General features: G+C 38.6%; 1 protein-coding gene across 2 annotated transcripts in view; it reads left to right on the top strand.

Annotated features, from left to right (window-relative positions):
* The window catches only part of LOC309653444 (pseudouridine-5'-phosphatase-like), a 449,022-nt gene that overhangs the window by 430,938 nt on the left and 1,166 nt on the right, over positions 1-16,918 (top strand). The gene's annotated exons all lie outside the window — the stretch shown is intronic.

The following is a 16,918-nucleotide window of genomic DNA, read 5'->3' as shown; positions in this document are numbered from 1 at the left end:
GGTTATTGGAACACAGAGACTTATCTAAAAGCACAATACAATATCCCTTCTGCAAGATGAAATGTCAGCATTGTAAGAGCGATGATTAGGGCCACTGGGTTATTCACAGAGGGAGTAATCAAGAATTCATGAGCTAAAGAAATACGGGGTAGTTCCGATCCGTAGCTCTGCGTGTCCGTGGAAGGTTTCTGCCCCACTCTAACCATGACTTGATGACTTCAGAGGGGAAAGACATTGAACACATCTGGAAAAAGTCCCACCTCTTCAAGGAGCCTTGAGAAGTAGTCTAGTTCAATGGTTCTCGAACTGTGGTTCTCGGATCAGCGTCACCTGGGAATTGGTTAGAGATGCAACTCCTAGGGTCCTGCCTTCCACCTACAGAATGCAGACCTCTGCAGGTGGGGCCTTGCAGGTGTTTGCAATGCTTGCTCAAGTGGAGGAACACTGCTCTTGTTGAGTTCTTTTTTTTTAATGGTTATTGGAGTATAGCTGATTTCCAATGTTGTGTTAGTTTCAGGTGTACAGCAAAGTGATTCAGTTGTACGTAAACACATATAAAAGATCTTCCTTCATGCATTTCACAAGAGTCAAACTCTCCGTGTTAGCATGGAATGAGTTTCTTGTTAACGCTTGGCTCTTCCTGTAGGTTTCTGTTTAATAGTTTGGGCTCATCTGCACCACTACTGTCCAGACACACCTGCTGGCACTTACTTGTCACTAGAACATAATGGAATGGGGCTCTGATAAGATCATTTCCTTAATGACAGCCTGGAAATGAAACTGCTAAGAAAATTGCCTTGAGGTTGAAACAGTAAGTAATGAATAGCAACTGGCTGAGTCAAAAGCCTTCCATCTTATTTTTCCTATCCACCTTTTTTTTTTTTTTTTAAAAAGTAGTATTGAAAACAATCATGATAGTGTTAGATTATTAGTTAATTTTCAGGTGCAAAGAAATGGCATCCTTACAGAAGGAAGAAGATATTATCCTCATTGAAGTCATTCTGTTCCATCAGGAATTGGAGGATTTTTGATGAAATCATTCCTTGTTAAGATACCGAAGCGTTAGAACAGGTACTACTGATAAATCACAAAAGGAAATACTGATAAACTTTACTACCACAAATTATTTATATAGGATAAGCTGCTTATTTCCTAGAAAAAAAAAATGTTAGTAATATTAACTCAATAAAAAAGAGAAAAACTCATCAATTTCACAATGCCAATTGCAAGGTAGTGAAGAAATATATCCCCCAAATTGCATGACATCTGATTTATTTGAAGGGCAAGTTCTATGAAAATTTCAAGTTACAAGTTCAATTTCAAGTTCAAGTTACACACGACTCCCACATTGTGAATTCTCTGTGAGTGTAGTTTAAAGAATGTATCCTCCACAATGTCAGGCTGCTATAACATGGATATTTTTAAATGCAAAGAAAAACGAAATACAGAATAATTAAACTCCAACTTCCATCAAGCATACAAAGGCAACAATAAAAATAAAACATTAGCAATCTTAATGCACTGGTCGGAAAAGTCACACTGTTTCCAAATGGCGTTTATTCCAGCAATGCGAGGATGTTCAATATTAGGTAATCTATTAAAATATCACATGAACATTGGAAGAGGAAAATAATGCGATCACAGCAAAGTGTACAGGGGGAAAATTAATGAACACAAAACCATGTCAAATAGGGAAAATTACTTTTTGTGCAAGAAACTTCCTGCAAGCATCATATAATGATAGAGTACTTGGCTGCAGGCGGGTTTGGAGATAATGCACTTCTACATGGAGAACAAAATGCCAATTTCTCCTTCCCTGACTTCAGGGACATTCCCAGAAATGCTCCAAATTCCCCTGGAGTGTTAGGATATGGACCAAACTGACCCACCCCTAAAAAGCCCATAGAAAGCTTAGTCCTGTATCTCCTCAGACTGTTGGTTCCCAGTGAAGACGACCCAAGAGTTCCTAGAAAAATCTTCTTTGCTGGTCTCTTGCAAGTCAAGAAGGATCTGGGGAAGATGACAGCATCGGAGCCAGGCTGTGTTAGGGAACCAACACGCATTAAAAAAAATCCCTAAGCAGTCTGTTGTGAACTGGTTGAGATGTGCTCTTGATATTGCAACAAAAATCTATTGCAACATATATTTTTAATGTATCTTGCTTGGGGCGGGTATATTTCAGTAAAGTAGGAGGGAAATTTTGAGGTTATTGGTGGGCTACAATGTAGAGGATCATTTCCCCAAATGTTGCCTGTATGCTGATTATCCTTCACGATATTAGTAGGCGTTTTACACACATACACTCACATACACAACATACACAAGCAAAGGAGAGCTTTGTGGACAAATACGTTTGGGCAGTGCTGGGTTAAAAAGTTAAAACAGCCTTCTTCACCAAGAGATGCCAGGGTGTTGCATATGTTCATGGTCAGTATGACTGTCTATATGGGAGGACTTCCAAGATGGGTGTTTCCCACACTTATTTCATCTGCAGAAAATGAGTCCAAGAAGCGCACATTGGGAAACACTGTTGTACACTACTGATGGTTCCATTTTCATGTGTCTGTTGGTTAAGTTCTTCTAACCAATCCTGCACAGAATGCAAAATACACAGCACAGCAAAAGTGCTCTGTATAAAGTATAAAAAGTATACTTAATTTAACTCAATGTAAGCCCAATAAGTTGAAGGCTATGAGAAAGTAATACCAAAGCAGACATTCCTTGTTAATTATAAACAAACAGTCAAAATGAGTGAAAGGGCCATGATTGACCTACTAAGATTCACATCATTGTAGATTCAGTGGCTCAAAAAGTGTAATAAAGTCATATACTTAGCTAACCAGCCTTTTGTGCTTTTCTTTTTTATTCTTTTTAACTCTAGAAAAACAGCTGCAATAAATGATAGAAGTAGAAACATAGGAAATTTTTCATTGTCAAAAAAATAGCTGTGACAGTTATAAGAATCATATCTGCATCCCCACAGACAGTTATTTCCAAAACAACAAAGAGTAATAAAGACAGACACCAATATGACCATCCCAGGTCATGATAGTTCAAGCATAGCTGATTTGACTAATCCCAGATGATGAAATTTTTTTAAACCAAATTTATCAGGAAAACCATTCCACAAAATAAAAATCAATTGTTAGATATAAAAAATAGATATTGTAAGAGTTTATCATCTTATAGGAGCACTTAGAAGTAGAAATTACCTACTACCAGAACAAAACAATGGACAAGTGACACAAATTATAAATGAAAAGGGAAGGAAAAAAAGCAAATGGCTGTTAGCATGAAAAACAACTTCCTGCATTATAGCAAGAAAAACATGAAAAGCGTTTTACCTAACAAGCTGGCAGCTGATACACTCTCAGTAGGATTGCAAACATTTTAGAATGTTCCTGGAAAGCTACTTGAGCGCTGACATTGAGCCTTTACAATGCTCATAACTTTTGACCACGTAATTTCAGTTTTAGGAATGTTTCCTAAAGGAACAGTCAGAATGCACTCAAGAGATTTGTGTGCATGAATGGTCATCATCGTATTGTTTATTATACCAAAAAAACTGGAAGCAAAATGTAAATTGACTAAAGAACATAATCGTATTTTGATATATGTAGTGTAGCCACAGAAGGAAACAATGCGTATGATTTGATGTTATGTGAAAAAAGCAGGATATAAAAAATATATACAGTTGATCCCCATTATGTTAAAAATATATCTGGAGATTTCAGGCTAGAGTATCAATATGAGTTTGGACATCTCAGCTCCATGAACCCACTCAGATTTTCTCTACATAAATAGCTAAAAATTGAAATGGAAAAACTTGCCTCACTCAAAGGGATTATCTATATACCAGAGCTGATTGAAAGAAGCAGGAGTAACTATTTGAAAATTTCTCATCAATTTACACACACACACACGCACACACACACACACAATTCAAGAGGAAGTATCTATATAAATTAGAAATGAAAGTCACGGAGAAGCAAATCGAAGTCAGAGATTAAAGAAGGGAGACAAAAAAAAGAAAGTGCTGGAGACAATGAACAGCAGCGGACAGGTGCTAAAGAAAACCAAACTGTCAAAATAAAAAACAATTATGAGGAAGTAACACCAAACCCAGAAAGCGGAAAACTGGCAGAGAACAATGGACAGAAAGATAAGTAAAAAATAGATAGATGGCCGACTCAGAATTCCTACCTAGGTCTAAGGACACCCTGCAAACCAGAAACCACAGAAGCACAGGAAGAAGAAGCCTTGACCAAAGAAGGAACCGTAGGCTCCAGATCCAAGGGATGCCCCCGGGGCCAAATAAAATCCTGCAAACACCTCCCACGTACGAAAAGTGTAAACTGTGCTGGGCACCCCAGACCCCTGAGCAAAGGGGAAACATCTCCCAGAATCTGGAGGGAGCAAGCCACCTTGGGAGCTGAGGGCTCCCCACAGCCAGATGGTTACTCATGAGAGGTGCCAGCACAAGCCCAGGGAAAGACTGTGCTCTCCTGAAAATAATGCGCTTAGACATGTAATGCCAACAACCAAGAAATTAACTTAAAAAGGAACTCAGGAAAGGAAACTGGGGTGGAAAAGGGCTGAAGGCAAAGGTGTGGATCAGAATTGCTGTGAATGTGCTTACAGATGGGGGCAAATGTTGGAAAAACTAGATCAGAATAATGTTAACAAGAACATAACATAGCTTCAGTTATGAAAATAACACACCCAGAAATGAGCCCTTGGAGTCGGGGCAGGGGGTGTAGGTGTGTGCCCATGTTCGTGGATATTTAAAATATAAAGGCAAAATCTCCAACCGCTGAGGGAAGGAAGGGAGCAAGAGATAGATCCCCACTTTACACCGCACAGCAAAATGATCCAGGGAGGACATGAATCTTATTTAGGAAGGTGTAAAAGAATGATAAGAAAATATAAATGAAGGTTTATTTTGATCTGTGTTAGAGAAAGCTTTTACACTAATGGTAAAGTTAGTGTGTGCTTGAAAAGATTTTGAGTATAAAACTAAGTAGATAAAAAGCAAAGAAATGTGATTATCACAACATTGGTCGGAGAGGAAAGGTTAAAATTCTTAATCTATTGATTGCTTCTGTAAATCAATAAACAACAGCAACAAAGATGCTCACATAAAAGAAAGATTAAGGGCTTCCCTGGTGGTCCAGTGGGTGAGACTCTGTGCTCCCAATGCAGGGGGCCGGGGTTCGATCCCTGTTTGGGGAACTAGATTCCACCTGCTGCAACTAAGAAGTATGCATGCTGCAACTAAAGATCCCACATGCCACAACTAAGACCCAGCGCAGCCAAAATAAATAAATAAATAAATGTTAAAAATAAATAAAGCCTTTAAAAAGAAGACTAAATATTTGAAGCCTGTTCAGAAAGGAAATTAAATAAATAAGACAAAATATTTAATGTCATTAGAAGTCAAAGGTAGATAAACTAGAAGTATAATTCTAAGTAATTTTTGCCTACAAAATTGCTAAACATTTAAAATATATAATGGCCAATATTTGTGAGTGGGGCTCGTTTTTTACATATAATATCCAATACGTCTACCTCATGACCTTTATCATAATTTATAATAACATAGTTACATACCAGATTTGGTGGGTTTTTTTGTTTATTTGGTTGGTTGGTTTGTCTTTATAAGTTTAAAAACTTTCTGTACAATTTTTATAGGTTACACTCTATTTACAGTGATTACAAAGTATTGGCTCTATTGCCCGTGTTGTAGAATACATCCTTGTAGCCTGTCTTACGCCCAATAGTTTGTACGCCCAATAGTTTGTGAGGGTTTATACCACCCTCACCCCAAACTACCCCTCCCACACTCTCCCCACTGGTCACCACTAGTTTGCTCTCTATATCTGGGAGTCTGCTTCTTTTTTGTTGTTGTTGTTATATTCACTAGATTGTTGTATTTTTTAGATTCCACATATAAGTGAGATCATACAGTCTTCATCTTTCTCTGTCTGACTTGTTTCACTCAGTATGATCGTCTTTAGGTCCATCCGTGTTGCTGCAAATGGCATTATTTCCTTCTTTTTTAGGGCTGAGTAATATTCCATTGTATATATGTACCACATCTTCTTTATCCATTCATCTGTCGATGGACATTTAGGTTGTTTCCATGTCTTGGCTGTTGTGAATAGTGCTGCTATGAGCATAGAGGTGCATGTATCTTTTGTAATTAGTGTTTTCATTTCTTTTCAGATATATACCCAGGAGAGGTATATACTGGCAGTTCATAATGGGTTTGTTTTTAAAATTTAAGTTTCTCTCACTAAAAGATCAGTGTGAGGAAGGTGAGATTCATATTTTTTTCTACTGTATATTCCTGAAACACAGTAGGACGTAGTCAGTGTTAATCCAAAGGATGAGTGAGTGTTGATAGACCCTCGGTCCCTGCTCGAGGTCGTATAAGCACACTCCTTCCTGGATGGCACTGTGGAAGTATGTGCCCACATTTCATAAAATGTACCTCCTCACTGAATCAGCGATTCCAAGCCCACTCAGTTATCGCAAAGAAAAGCAGTCTTATTTTTCACTCTGACTGAATGGGCATCTATATTTACCTCACTTTCCTGGGAAAATGTCTCTAAATGAAAATAAGCGATAGGAAGAGGATAATAAATCCATTATACTGTGGAAAAGAGGAAAAAGTGAATGGTAGCACCGAAGAATTTGAGGAAGGTGCAGGCACTCAGGCACCAGAGGGAAAGGAAAGCAGAACAGAACCCCAGATTGGCTCAGGGTGGAAGGGAGTGGACAGGAGACCACGCCAGCCCTTGCAGGGAGAAGGAACGGAGCAAAAACTAAACCATAGAGCAAGACGGTTCACAGAAAAACTGGCCCAGCCCTGCAACCCTTCTCCCTCCGCTTCCTGGAACAGCCAGCTGCAGCATTAGTCCACAGGCTAAAGCCCTAAGACCACATCCATCAATGAAGACGGGGTGCCGTCTGCGTTAGAAGTGGACCGGGGCAGGGTGGAGGCTTCAGATCGGCCACCTCCAGGGTCAGTGATTCCTAGCATCGGTTATCCAGGAGTTTTCAGCCAGCCTGCCAAGACCCACGCACAAACCCACAGGGGAGCGGCTACCCTGTTGGTGAACCTATTGACCGGTAAACCTGCTGTGCAGGTGCCTTCACCTGCTGGGGTTTTTTGTCTCATTTCCCAGGTGGCTAGGCTCCTGCATTTCTCCCCCAAGCTAAAATCAGAGATTAGTTAATTTTAAAAAAATCAGAGATCAATCATATGAAGAAGAAAGAGGAAAAGGAAGAGATGGAGGAAAAGCAAGAATTTTAAGAGAAAGAAGAAAAAGAAGAAAGAAGGAGGGAGATAGGAGGGAGAGGAGGGGAGAAGAGGAAGGAATAGGAGGGGGAGAGGGAGGACGGGGACGGGGAAATGTATCTGAAATTGTTGTAGGAGGCCCTTAGTGCTGGGGCCAGAATGCATCTTCTGGTCCCCACTCCATGGAGGGAAGCCATCCACCATCCACCCCCTCTGTGCATCCAATGCAAAACGGATGTGCACCAGGCTGCCAACAGTTCTCTCAACCTCCTGCTCCCGCTTTTTGGGGGTGAATCACTGGATCTTGTAGTGGGATTCAGACTTCTGCCTGGACCACAAGGGTTTTCTCTTGACCTGACTGATACAATCCAACCACCGTTGATCCATCAAGACCCTCAACCGTAGAGATGCCCTGACCACTGGGAGACACATACAACATGAAGGAAAGTCACAGCGAGCAGACCAAGATGTGAGACTCTGCGGGTGGATGTCTGACGTGGAAATTAATCACGAGTGTAGCAAAATCAAGTCTAAAGACCGTGATGCCGGTATGGGGGAAATGCAAGGCCATCTTTCTAGGCTTTGGGGAAAGGAGCATAGAGGGTGGGAAATCTGACCTTATTTTAAAAGATAAGTAGAATCTGGGTAGAGAAGGAAAGGTAGAAGGAAGGTGGCTTTTATTGTTTGTTTTGTTTTGTTTTATTGAACTACAGCTGATTTAGAGGGAGGGTGCTTTTACTCAAAGGATCGACGCCTACCCACTGCATCAGCACCTTCTAGTACTTATTAGAGATCCAGTTTCTCAGGATCCATCCCAGAAGTGCTGACCCAGAAACCTCAGAGAACGGACCCATTAATCTGTTCGGAGAAGTCTTCTAAGTGGTCCTATCTCATTCAAGTTTGAGAATCACTCCTCTAGGCAAACCGACCATCAGATGTGAAAGCAGAGGGGCATGGGGGAATAAACAAACGTGATATGTCTAGGGAGACACTAGGATTCTGAATTGAGTCTAAGATGTGATGCTTGCAAAATAATTTCTCCCCACCCCCTGGTCTCTGGGAGGCTCTCTAAGACCAGCAGGGAAGCCCAGGGATTTCTTGAGAAGAACTAGTAGCAGGGCATGTGAAAATGTATCAACTGGAAAGAGCTTCTTTCCTGAATTATCTGACAAAACTTCATGAGGATGTCTGCCTGGAATGCAGATGCAATCCTGGAGGTGAAGCAGCCATTGTATGATCATGAAGAAGAAAACCAAACTCTAAGGTTGGAGTGGCAGGAAGATAGAATTAACCTGGGTCCTTAACATCTGTGTTGAACCTTAGACTGCCTACCTACCTATTTTTTGTTATTTGGCAAAAATAAGTGTTTTCCAGTTAAATCACTTTAGTTTGGCTTTCCTCTGGAAGGCAGACTAATACAATATTAGCTGATATAAAAGGTGTTTCAGAATCTAGTAAAACAAATAAGTGAACAAAACCTTGAAAATAAATCAGAACCATTTGTTCATTAGGCAAAGACTCTTACTAAAAAGAAGAAAAGAGAAAGGAGTTTCTATCCCAGTATAGAAGCTTCAGAGGAGCTGCGAATACCACCTGGTGTAAATTTTTGTTAAGAATATAGGTTTCTGTTTGTACAGATGGAAAGGAACAATGACATACGGTGTGTGCTACTGCTTCAGAGACCCATAGAGGTAACTGTCTCTCCCCCAATAACTTTTCTAGGTCATTACCAACCAAAAATGAAAAAGGTGAGAATATCACAGTACATGCATCGGTCAGCTAAACGTTTGCTTTACAATATCCAGTGCTAAAGTTAAATTTACTATGGGTCATTTATAATAAAGTAAGTCTTACCTGACGCATATAGAAAGGAAAAGAAACACACGATAGAAATATGGGGATAGTTAAATCCTAGGCAAAGAACAGACCTCCCTCTTGGCTCTAAGGTGATGGGTAACTCTTAGAGATGGAAAGTGTCACAGTGTTTCCTAACAGCGCATTACAAAATGATAGCAAAGGGCCCATAGAAGTCTGAAGAGCCAGCAGGAAAGAAACCAGATCTAACATGCTTGTTTGTTTGTTTTTTTCTTTTTATTTAAAACTTGTACACTGTCATTTGCAAGATACACTGAAGGATTATTTCCTCTTCAACTGAGAGATATCATAAAATAGAGCCCGTGTATGTGTGATAGAAACTACATGGTATGAATCCTGTATGTTTTTTCTGTGTGAGCCTAACTTACTATCTGTTGATGCAGGTTATCAGGAGGGAAATTCTCTTTCCCATGAAGTTTTAATGCAGAACAAATTGATTTAAATTGCAGCCAGTGATTGGTTTTAGACAGGGATGATTAAATCTGAACGCAGTTCTGGGTCTGAGCTCTGTCATTTCTGTTGTGAAACAGCAAATGTAATATTTGCTTAGACGTTTCTCTTAGTTGGTTCCATAAAGAGGTAGGGGACTGGATTCTTTCATGGCCTTGGTGGCAGGGAACACTTGCTCCATTTTGAGAATTTCTCTTTAAAATATAGTTTGGGGTCAGCAAACATTGGTGAATGTCCAGCTAATCCACATTTTCTCCACATTTGTTATTGCCAATCTTTCCAAATTTCAGTAATTTAGTCATTCTGGTACGTAGTGGTTTTAATTTTAATTTCCCTAAGACTAACCAAGTTGAGTACCCTTTAAAAATATATATATATGTGTGTGTGTATAAATATATATTTGAGAAACATACAACATGAAAATCACAGTGAGCAAAAAAAGATATATATATATATATATATATAATACGAACATTTGTATCTTAGACATTATATATAATATATAAAAACATAAATCAACATATTTGTAATATATAAACATTTATATTTAAAATATTATATATGTGTATGTGTGTGTGTGTGTGTATTTGGCCATTTAGATATCATTTCCTTTTTTTTTCTGGTATCTATCTTAGATTTTTAATCTATAAAAATCCCAAGGTATCAAATAAATGCCTTATTTTTTTTCTTCTCCGCTTATTCCATGCATTCTTTTTACCCCAAGTATTTATAAATAAAATAATTTTACAAGTAAGATTGAAAAACAGGTTTAAAAGAGAAAACTGTTTCTTCTTGGAGTTTTTCCCCTGCCAGTACACCACACAGACCTGCATGAACCTGTGACTTTGAACAGGGAGAGAATTGTATGTGACCGCCGTGACTTGCAATACAGCCCAGTTTTGGAAATGAAGGTTCTGTCTTGGCTTTATTTATTATACAGTGCAACTCTGGGCATGTTGTTCAAACTCTCCACACCTTGTTTTCCTTACCCATAAAATGATCCAATCAGTTACTCGAGGATTGAATGAAGCAGAGTCTGTATTTCTCATAATTTGTGTATTTACTTACTTAATAGAATCTCACAAATGTCGAGGTGCTATTACATCTTATCCCCAGCTACCTAGACTCATATATGAGTTTCTTTAACTACAGGCTGGACTCATATCTGGGGTTTCTTTAATTAAAGTCTGGTTAACAGAGTAAAGTAAGAAATCAAAAACCTGCTTCAATGCATTTTTGAGTAGTTACTTGTATTTCACAGATTTTGCCAATTTTGAGGATAAAAGTTCCCTATTTAGATAAATAATACTAGTCATGATGCCTTGATCACTGTGTTAGGACTTACTCCATGGGACATGAAACTGCAAAAAGAAACAATAAATAACCCCAGGGAAGCTGGCCATGTTCTTTGAATCGCTGAAAGCAGAGAACACCTCAGAATATAGACGGAAATATTTCTGTATATGTTGAAAGTGATCATTAGAAACATCTGTTTTGTCTGATCCCCTAGAGGCTTATGAAGAATACCAGTAATAATAATGCTCATTAGCAGAACATTATTTCTCTTTATTCGATCTGTCACTTAATCCAATTAAAATGTGCTTGGCTACATCTCAGGAGGAAAGATTTCAATTGTACCCATCTAGTTTCAAAGGCAAGCAGATTTAATAAAGTTCCGTATTTTAAGAAAACCCCAGTAACATCCGAGAAGATGCTCTTTTTTAAAAAAATTATTTTATTGAAGCATAGTTGATTTACAATGTCATGTTTATTTCTGCTGTACAGCAAAGTGCCTCAGTTATACATATGCATACATTCTTTTCATGTTCTTTTCCATTATGGTTTATCATAGGATATTGAATATAGTTTTCTGTGCTGTACAGTAGGACCTTGTTGTTCATCCATTCTATATGTAATATGTAATTCTCTATGTAATAGTTTGCATCTGCTAATCCCAAATGCAAATGGCATTATTTCCTTCTTTTGTAAGGCTGAGTAATATTCCATTGTATATATGTACTATATCTTCTTTATCCATTCCTCTGTCAATGGACACTTAGGTTGCTTCCATGTCCTAGCTATTGTAAAGAGTGCTGCTATGAATATTGGGGTGCATGTGTCTTTTTGAATTAGAGTTTTCTCTGGATACATGCCCAGGTGTGGGATTGCTGGATCATATGGTAGTTCTATCTTTAGTTTTTTAAGGGACCCCCATACTGTTCTCCATAGCGGCTGCACCAATTTACATTCCTACCAACAGTGTAGGAGGGTTCCCTTTTCTCCACACCCTCTCCAGCATTTGTTATTTGTAGACTTTTTAATGATGGCCATTCTGACTGGTGTGAGGTGGTACCTTATTGTAGTTTTGATTTGCACTTCTGAGAAGATGCTCTTGATTTCTAGATTGGGCATTTCTTGTGGGTCTGTTGGAGGAACCGGCAGGTGGTACTTTCCAAGGTTAGAACCCCAAAGTTCAGGGGTTCAATGGAAGGGTCATTTCCAAAGACCCACCCATCTTGCTCCTGTACCTAGAACGTTATCGCTCAATTTGGTGGTAAATAAGAACCATAGCAACAGAGAGAACCTTGGAGGAATTCATCCAAAAAAATATAGCTTGTCTCAAAAATATTTTTTCAAATAATAGAGTAAAAAAAGGATCTAGCAATGTTGGTACAGAGCGTGGGATCATTGTTTTTCCGTTCCCTCCTTGATCTTCTTTCAGCTGTTTTCAAATGAAATTTTTATGCCAGAAACTAGTTTGCTCTCGTGAAAGTAAACTTTTGTAGGTAAAAATACAGCACAATTTCTTTTCCAGAATTACCTTTAAAAGCTAAAGCCAGAGTTATATAAAGCAAACGATTGCCTGGTAAACTTGAATAATGCATAATAGTACCCTTTAGGGATGTATCCCAACTCTAATTTCTGTGTTTTCACAGGAATGTAAAGAACATTTTAATTTTTAATTGAAGACCTTCTCTAGTGTGTCAAGGGCGAAACGAGATCAGGATAATCAGACCTATTCAGTGTTGGACGCAGAATCCACGTTATTAGTCCAAGCTTTCCATGTCCTTTACCTGTTATCACTGTGCGATTCTCACCACTGCCTTATATAGGAATCAGTTACCATTAGCGGAGTTGGAGTCTAAAGACACGTGTATCTGCCACTTCAGGACCATCATCGTTTGCCTTGTTTTGTTGCATTTTCAGAAGGAGGTCCATTAAGACAGTCAGGAGTTACTTGATGGTGATAAAAGCAGTCATCTAGACTTCTGTTTTTGCACGAAACAACTCCATATGCCAACCGGAGTTTGACTCCATGCCACTGCCCTGTGTTATCAGATCCTTTTTAACCTCGTCCATTAAATACTGGAGCAAAGAAGGCCCCGTGGTGACCTCCATCATGTAATAGATCAAGGAGAAAATGCACTTGCAGGAGACATTATGGACCTTGCCTTAATGGCTTGCCCAGGTAATGCTTATTGTAGATGAAGATAATCGGTGTGGCGTCATGTAATGACGGGTAGACGGCTCTGATAGGGGAGAAGAGGCCACTTGCTGGATGTGTGCATTTAGCCCTGTCCTTCAACTTCTCCAGACATCGACTCCACAATTGTGAACCGGTGCTAAGTCCTTGGGGGAGATGTTGCAATTAAATAAAGCAGCAACGTGTGAGCATGCTGGGTGTACTGTGACACTTTCTGCACACCTCACTGGCTTCACCATTTATTGGACCCTCTTGCTCTCGTAGCGTTTTCTACACACCCTCGTTCTGCATCCGATACGTGGAACTAGACCATTTTAATCTAACGAACGCCCCAGTTCTCGGACTCGGCACTCAGAGGAAATGCTGATCTCATTCCTGTACTCCTGGAATTAGATAATGTTCCTCTCACTACATAAGCACCTGCTGAGTGAACAGATGATGGATTGCATGACAAATTTCCGCATGATCGAATGAGCAGAAAGGATGAATAAACCCTGTACGTTTCATAAGAATATGGTGCCAAAAGTGTAGAGTTTTGGGGAGAAGAATACATATATCTGCTTTATTGCACTTCTTTTCAGTTGCTTGTTGTCTAGACCACTAAACTAAGGCTATCCTAAGACTATTCATTGAAATTTCACTCTTCATACGATTGCTAAGGAAGAATGATCTCTGGGTCTGAATTGCAGTGATCCCTATAAATATGCTTCTGAACCATATTTTCCCACATCATTATTTTTTATTGGTTTGTGTGGCTGTGTCTTTAATGACGGGTGTCTCTCCACTGTGTTATAAGTTCAGTGGGTGTTTCAGGCATGCTCCTACTCTATCCCCAGGATGTAATACAGCATGTGGAACGTGGGACCACTATGATTAATTTATATTTTGTATTAGAAAAGTCCATAAAGCTTTTTTTTTTTTTAATTCTCAAAGTTAAAAATAATTCTAAAAGCAAAAATTCTGAATTTAGTATGTTCCTTGTTGAAAAGTGAAAATGTGGCACTATGGTAGCGCTACTACTGGTCACTCAAAAGTGGTTATAAATACTACGCTTTTCCAATGAATTATAGTTGATTCGTTCTTTATATTTTTTCAGCATTTTTCTTATGGTGTGTTTAAATGGGGTGATCATTGGGAATAATCAGTATTCTTTGTCATTTTGTGAAGGAGGAGCTCAGTTTAATATTTCAGAGTCTGCTTCACCAGAAACATTTAAAGGAAAATGTGATCAAACATTGTGGGGGGGAGGGGAAGGGGGGAGTGGCAGGAAAGTGCAAATAAAATTTCTACTCTCATCACTCTCATGATTCAATTTTGTTGAGTTGTGATCAATTAAAAGTTAGGCTTTTGTCTCCAAATTTCCAAAGTGCTGAAATAAATTTGGTCAAAACATGTTTGGGGGTTTCCCACCCTTTTCATTCAGATGAAGTATAATTAATTTTATGTGTTTAAAAGCCCTCAATAAAAATAAAAATAAAAATAATCTTAGAGAACTAGGAAGAAGAACAAGCCCAAATGGCTTTATTAATGAGCAAAGTGAGATTAAAGGTCATCTCTGGGCTCCGAGAGGTGAGAAATGGGTTTTGTCTTGTTCTTTTTCTAGTGCCCAGTGTCCGCCATTCAGGTGAGCAAATGGCTGGATGTTATTAATTAATTTATTTATATTTTTGGCTGTGTTGGGTCTTCGTTTCTGTGCGAGGGCTTTCTCTAGTTGCAGCAAGTGGGGGCCACTCTTCATCGCGGTGCGCGGGCCTCTCACTATCGCGGCCTCTCTTGTCGCGGAGCACAGGCTCCAGACGCATAGGCTCAGTAGTTGTGGCTCACGGGCCCAGTTACTCCGCGGCATGTGGGATCTTCCCAGACCAGGGCTCGAACCCGTGTCCCCTGCACTGGCAGGCAGACTCTCAACCACTGCGCCACCAGGGAAGCCCTGGCTGGATGTTAAATCAACTCACCCAACACAGTGGAGGTCACTCAACACGATTCCATTCTGAATCTCAGGACCCTCACATCAGGGTCTCCCCCCAGCCCTGACACCCATATTCTTTATGCCGAAGAATAAATGCCTTGTAGTACTGTTGAATTTCAAAATTATGATGAGTCTCAAAACTCACTCCATAAAATGCAAGAATGGCTCCATATCTGTGAATGCCATGCACCATGATAATAAATCACAGAGGACGTAAGCCATGGGATCGGTATGTGCCAAAACCAATCTGATAAAATTCAGTGTCTCCTCCGGGTAAAATGCATAATGAAAAAGGAGTGATAATTTTATTATGAAAAAATAGTATTTTCAGCTGTGAACCAGCACTTTAATTCATATGGAAACATTAAAGAGATTCCTATTAAAGTTGGTGTAAGATAAGGATGCCCAATTTGTTATGATTTAACATTGTTGTGAAATTACTGCACAATTCAGTTAGACAAAAGAGAGAAATAGAGAATACAAATTAGGAAGGAGGAAATGCAGTAATTTGCAGATGGGAGTGTATATGTGGAAAACATTGATGTAATCTAAAAAGCTGTTGGAAACAAGAAGAAAATTCAGTAATCTTATTCAGTACTGTATATCTGATCTATAACACATAATATATGCTCTTGCTTTTTAAGAAATTTTTTTATATTCCTCACAGTTTTTCCATGGGAACTTAATACATATGAACTTGTAGACCATAATAGTACATACCAAAGCATGGTGTTAAGCAATATTAATAAAAGTTCGGTAGAGATGCGTGATTAGACAGATCGATAGACGAATAGAGAATCCTAAAATTGCCCCCAGTACATACTAAAATTTTATTTTTAATACAGATGGCAATTCAAACCAAGCCAGGACACCTAAAGCAATCCCCCACCCCTGTGTCTCAATACATTGTGTCAAATAGCTAAAAATTTGTGAGGGTGGGGGGATGTACGTGTACCCCTTCCAACAAAGGAAATAGTACACAAACCAAAGATTTAAACATAAAAGTGGTATGTTTTTAACATATTTTTTATATTTTATTGAAATATTTTAATATATTTTAATATTAAAAAAAATAATCTTAGAGGCATTTCTAAGGAAAGCAAAAATCCAGACACTATAACAAAGAAATTGATAAATTTGATAATATAAACTGAAAAACAAAACCCAACAATTCCTGCATAAATAGCAAGAAACATCAAAAGTATAAAATCATGCAAAATATTATGTACAAAGCCAAGTTTGCCTGCTATTGACAGCTTTTACAATTTAATGAGAGACCAAGATCCCAGCAGAAAGAGTGAACCAAGGACGTGAACAGATATTTCATGGAAGAATAAATACTATTTGCTTATAAACATAAGAAAAATTGTCCAACCACATTCATAATATTAACAGGAGAATTAAAACAATTAGATATAGATATATAGATATTTTTTTTACCCTGTTGTTTTGAGAAAGCTCAAAATATTTGAAAATACATATAGTATTGGCAAAGATGTGGGGAAACGGAAGCTATTGGTAGGAACATAAAATGGCGTGATCTCTTTGGAAAGAAATGTGATCTAGCAATTCCAAATCTAGATATTTATGCTACCCATATATTCAAATATGTGCACAGCTCAACAGATAAAAAGGCTCATTTTGGCATGATTTATAAAACAGGACATGAAACCACCTAGGTGGACATAATTGAAGATTAGTAAAATAAAGTATGATACCCCTACAAAAAAGATTACTTTGATGCAATGATATACGTGTGATGAAATGGGAAGTTTTCCCAGATAAACTGTTTAAAGAGAAAATGAAGTACAGAAGAATGTGTATAATATCCTCCACT

Source organism: Balaenoptera physalus (genome assembly GCF_965194825.1).
Source record: "Balaenoptera physalus genome assembly, chromosome: Y".
Classification (NCBI taxonomy): Eukaryota; Metazoa; Chordata; class Mammalia; order Artiodactyla; family Balaenopteridae; genus Balaenoptera; species Balaenoptera physalus.
The sequence above is the reverse complement of the archived record's forward strand: the minus strand, read 5'-3'. Positions and strand labels throughout refer to the sequence as shown.